We start from the raw sequence: 5,040 nt of genomic DNA, 5'->3' as shown, positions 1-5,040 counted from the left end.
GGTGGCTGACCAGGAGAGCACACTGGAGAAGGTGGAGGTAGCTGGCTTCTACATGACCACCAACCTGCAGGTCAGTGCCTGGGCCTGCCCTAGCCCGAGTGCCCCTGAGCCCTGAAGACCCCATTCCATCTGGGGTTTCACCACTGGTGTCTGAGAATCCAGGCTTAGAGTATAGGGCTGAAGTGGAAGAACTGAGACTCCAGAAAGGATTTCTGTGCTGCTCCTAGCACAGAGGCTGGGCCCACTCCCTACAGGAGGGTGAGCCAGCCAACCATGGGGCACTGCCCACCCTCCCCAGGCCCACATGGCCCTCTTCTGCTCTCCTCCTACATGCCATTCTGAGTGGCCTTGCTGGGGGCAGAGGCTCAGATTCCACCCCTTCCTGGCAGGCCATGACCGGCTTCACAGGATGGTCGCCCCATGGGCTCACTGCCTGGCACCTCTAGGCTGGGATGAAAGGGGCCTGGGTCACTCTGACCCTCATAGGGCCCCTCTGTATCCCAGGAGCTGATGCTGCAGATGAACCTGCTGGAGTTCATCCGAAAGCTGCAGCAGAGGTGCTGCCAGGCAGGGAAGGCATCCCTGGGACTGGGAGGTTGCTGGCAGCCTCCTGCTGCCCAGTGTGACAAGGAAGGCAGTCCTGTCCCAACATAGCCACAGACAGCAGAAGGCTGGGCAGAGTACATCTTCTTGACCTTTGGCCACTGCCTTCGCAGCTGCCTGCAGGGGTCTCCCTGCTGAGGAGAGGCCAGGTGGACCCTGGCTGCCTGTCCCCACCTTCATCTGGGACTTTCTGCCAAATGGTAGGATGGTCTCATAAAAGGGAGGCGGGCGCAGTCTGCCACTGTCTGCCTCAGGGCCAGGCAGATTGGGCATGGGGGTTCTCACACCTTTTCACTCTGCGGGGCACATCCCAACCTGCACTGGGGCCCACCTGAGTGCTTGTTCTGGTCTCAGCCACTCCCTTGGCAGCTGCAGCCCCCAAGCAGAAGAGGCTCCAAGGCCCAAGTTCTGTGTGACTCAGAGAAATAAAGATGCCTCAGTGTGGCCTGCATGTGGTTTGTGTGACAGCTGTGGGTTCTGCCATAACCAGAGCCCTGGTAGGGCCCCCACCTCTGCTGCAGCAGAGGACCCTGCCTGGGGGTCCCTTCCTGGGCTGTGTGCCCAGCCCACCACCCCTCCCCCTGCATGGAGACTGGGAGCCTCCAGGCCTTCCCTGCCCCAGCCCTGGTCCCAGGATGCTGTCACTACCATCTGCATGGGGATCCCACCCAAGCCCCAGGGCCTGAGGACCACATCCAGCCTGCTTCGTAGGACTGGGGGCTGGAGAGTTTGGGAGAAGGCAGGGGGCTGAGTGTGTACTTGCCGCAGCCTGGTCAGTGTCCTGTGGGAACCACTAGGAGGAGCCTGATGCAGGTCATGGTTGTGGTGGTGGTGGTGGTGGTGGTGGTGGTGGTGGTGGTGGGCGGGTGGGGGGGCGGTGTGGAGGACTCTGGACGGCAGGGAATAGTCTGAGGGGGAGCCCCAGGGGGAGGGGTGTCAGGCCCACCTGGGGAGCTTGGCCTCTGCATCTGCATGAGTCCCCTCCATGCTGCCCTGAGCCCAGGGGCCCTGCTGGATCCTGAGTTGTGGAGTCAGCACCCTGGGTGGCAAGGTCTGCAAGGGGCCTAGCCTCCAGGAACAGTTGATGCTGGAGGCCAGAGTCTGGGCTGAGAGTTCTGGGACCCTTCTGAGCCCCTCCCTCTTGCTGTCCAGAGCTGACCCTGTGTGGGAACAAGGGCTCTCAGCTGCAGGAACAGTGGTTTATTGACCAGGCAGGCCTCCCCAGCCTGGCCACTACTCCCCAAGGGGCTCGAGCTCTGTGGGCTGCCCCTGGCAGAAGGCAGACAATCCTCTAGGTCCAAGGACATGTGGGTCATGGAGGTAGGGGCTTGGGCCCACACATCCGAGGAGAGTTTCCTACAAGTCCCAGTGGCTTTCCCAGGCAGGTATCAGGTTCAGCCCACACCCTGGGTGGGACTGGGAGGTACCTGGCCCACATCCAGTAGCTCTGAAGTGTGGGGTGAAAAAAGGTGAATCTGTGTGAGGATTGGGTTGGCTACAGCTGTGGTGACGGTGTGGAGGGGCGAGGGTGCCTGGAGGCCACAGCTGGGGTGCCTGGAGGCTGAGGGTGGGCTCTCAGGTGCTAGGCGGGGCGATGGAAGAAGCTGCCAATTCGAAACCGCCACAAGAGCTCCAGCCACAGCAGCTGCCACTCCCAATGGGCACCCTTCATGAGGCTGCTGTTCTCCACGGCACGGCGGGATAGGTAGGGCAGTGCGTCCATCACCAGGCTGTATGGCACATACTTGTACACGGCGTAGCCGGCCTGGCCTGTATTGGGGAGATGCGCCATGAGGCCCAGGCCCAGCACCCCACCGCACCATACCAGGGAGGGCCCCACTCACCCAGCGGGAAACTGATGTCATCACACATGCGTAGCATCTGGCCAAAGTATACCTGGTGGCCAGCGGGATGCAGGCACAGCTCCTCCATCCTGTGCAGGTAAAGCCAGGAGCTGAGGGCCAGTTCCAGGACACTGCCCCTGGTACAGGGGTACAGGGTCCCTGTCCCAGCTCTGAGTCTGTCCTGCCACCCTAGGTCCCCCATCTATACTCTCCAGACTTCATCCCCTGTGAGGTGGGGCTGGGGTATGGGCTCTCTCAGTGAGGCCTCTTCCCAGCAGGACTCTGCTGGGCTGCCCTGCTCTTCTCCCTGGGGAGGCTCAGCCCTTAGCCAGCAAGGCCCTCTTCCTGCCAGCCCCACCCCCACCTCTCCTCCACCTCCATTCTTGGAAGTGCAGCCCTTCCTGAGGCCCTGACTCACCCAGCAGTTTGCCCCACGGGGCAGGGAAGTTCCTTGGCTCTCCCGCCATCCCTCCCTCAAGTCCTTCCGGGGTTCTGTGGGCTGACTGGGCTCCGGCCCCTGCCCTCGCACTCCTCTGCCCTATCCCCACAGCTTCTCTGTCCCACATGGCTGCCACCAGCCCCCGAGTTCTTGGAAGGTGGCTGCTCTGAATTGAGATGTGTTACAAGTATCAAATACTCACAGGACTTAGGAGATTTTGTAGTAAAATAATGCAAAAATGCCACATTGCTTTTCAAAAGGCAACTTGAATACAATTTAAAGTGGTAATATTTTGTATATTTGGTTACTTAAAATGTATTACTGAAATTCATTTTATCTTTTAACGTAGCTACTAAAAAATTCTTCACATGTACCCCAAAACCTAAAATGCAATAAAAATAAAAAAATTTAAAAAAATACAAAAAAAAAGAAATTAAAAATTCTAAATTACAGATGTGACACTGCTCAGATAGGGGGTGGGAGCCCTCAACTCTGTCCTGACACCACCCCTTACAGGGTTTTACAAAAATTCTCATGGTTTGAAATATCCATGCAGCGACAGTTCTGAAGTTTCATCTCCAGCTTCCTATGTCCAGGTATCCCGACATAGCTGGTCTGCACAGCACTGGGGCCCCCACTCTGGGACAAGTTCCACCTGCTCCTCACACATCACCCAGGTGACTGGCAGGGCCTGTGCTGTGCTTCCCACTTCCTCCCCCAACCCACCCCAGCTCAAGCTCCCAGAGTACCCATCAGCCATAAGCCCTTTCCCTACATCCCTGAGCTGGGTTCTGGTGTTGGGACCACCCGGCTAAAGCAGGCACCCACCTCTGCCACACTGCCCTGATCTCCAGCTTGTGCCTTCTCAACCCGAGGACACGAACCCTAGAGCCAGGCTGCCACTGCTGGCTGCCCCCTCCCCTGCTGGTGTGCACAGCCTCTGCCATGTGACTGCTCCTCCCAGCATAGGGCAGCAGCTCACTCCACCTGGCATCTGGCCTTGGCCTCATGAGGCACTCTGGCCAACAGGGAGGTAGCAAAAGTGGCACAAGCAGAGGCTTGCCCTATCCAGGCCTTCTGGAAGCCAGAGTCCACCACATGGTCAAGCCTGGGGTGACCTATGGGACACTGGATCCAGGACGCAGTCTCCTTTACTGCCCTGGCTGTGAATGAGGTCATTAGGCCCCACTGGCGCCAGCTGATCACAGGTGTAGGAGGGACATGGGCACGGCCAGTGGCAGAAGCACCAGCTGATCCAGCCTGCCCCTGGCCCATAGAACATGCCACTGTTCCAGCCTCTACGTTTGGGGCTGGTTTGTTCCTTGGCCAAAGCCGACTGTGGTTGTTTGAGGGTGGGTGGTGTGGTGGTCTGGGCCCGGCATAGGACAGAACAGCCACCATAGTCTAGAACCACTTCCCCAGGGGAGGTAACCCCAGCTACCCAGAGCTCCCCAGCCACACACAGCAGGGGCACAGAGCTGAAGCCTGCAGGGTTCCACCCTCTCAGGCAGGGTTGTGAGCATGGTATTGGTGTCCAGTGGGCGAGCCACTGCCACAGCAAAATAGTAAGGACAGACAGGTCCTGGGTGGGGTCGTGGGGGAGGAAGTCCTGCTGAGGGCAGGCTGTCCTTTTAGAGTTGGATGGTGATATCCCTAGTCAGACTGTCAGTCCACCAGCATCGAGAGTCCAACCAGAGGCTGGGAGTCCTGATGGTAAGCTCCTGAGTGCTAGGCACTGCTGGCCATGAGGCCTGTGCGTGTAGAGAAAGTGAGTCTGTCCTATCACTGACACATCTATCACAATTAGCAGAGGATCAGGGCACAAAAGGGGATGTGCTGCGATTTCAAACCATGAAAAAGCAGCAGTGTCATGAACAAAGGCCAAGTGTGGACATCACTGAATGACGTCAGAGCCATGAGTTAGCTCCCCGAGCAGTGCCAGGATATGTCCTGTTGGCTGCAGCCCTGGCCCTGTGGCTTCACAGCTCCTTGGGGAGCCCCCTTGTGCCTCAAGCCCTGGATCTAGGTCACCATGCCCTGCTGTGGAGTGGAGCCCCTGCCCAGCTCCTAGAAACGCGAGAGCTAGCAAGGCTGCGGCCCAGGCCCCCAAGGGTGCTGGGGGTCCCCTCCCTGGAAAGGTGAAATCTGGGAGGG

The 5,040-nt window shown here is 58.8% G+C and overlaps 1 long non-coding RNA gene across 1 annotated transcript; it reads left to right on the top strand.

Annotated features, from left to right (window-relative positions):
- On the top strand, nt 1-1,054 carry LOC116547141. The gene is made up of 2 exons (XR_004266951.1): nt 1-70; nt 505-1,054. It is a non-coding gene; the product is annotated as an uncharacterized LOC116547141 (long non-coding RNA).
- The last annotated feature ends 3,986 nt before the right edge of the window (nt 1,055-5,040 follow it).

This window comes from Sapajus apella, unplaced genomic scaffold (genome assembly GCF_009761245.1).
Source record: "Sapajus apella isolate SASKATOON/1434 unplaced genomic scaffold, GSC_monkey_1.0 scaffold2196, whole genome shotgun sequence".
NCBI lineage: Eukaryota > Metazoa > Chordata > Mammalia > Primates > Cebidae > Sapajus > Sapajus apella.
The sequence above is the reverse complement of the archived record's forward strand: the minus strand, read 5'-3'. Positions and strand labels throughout refer to the sequence as shown.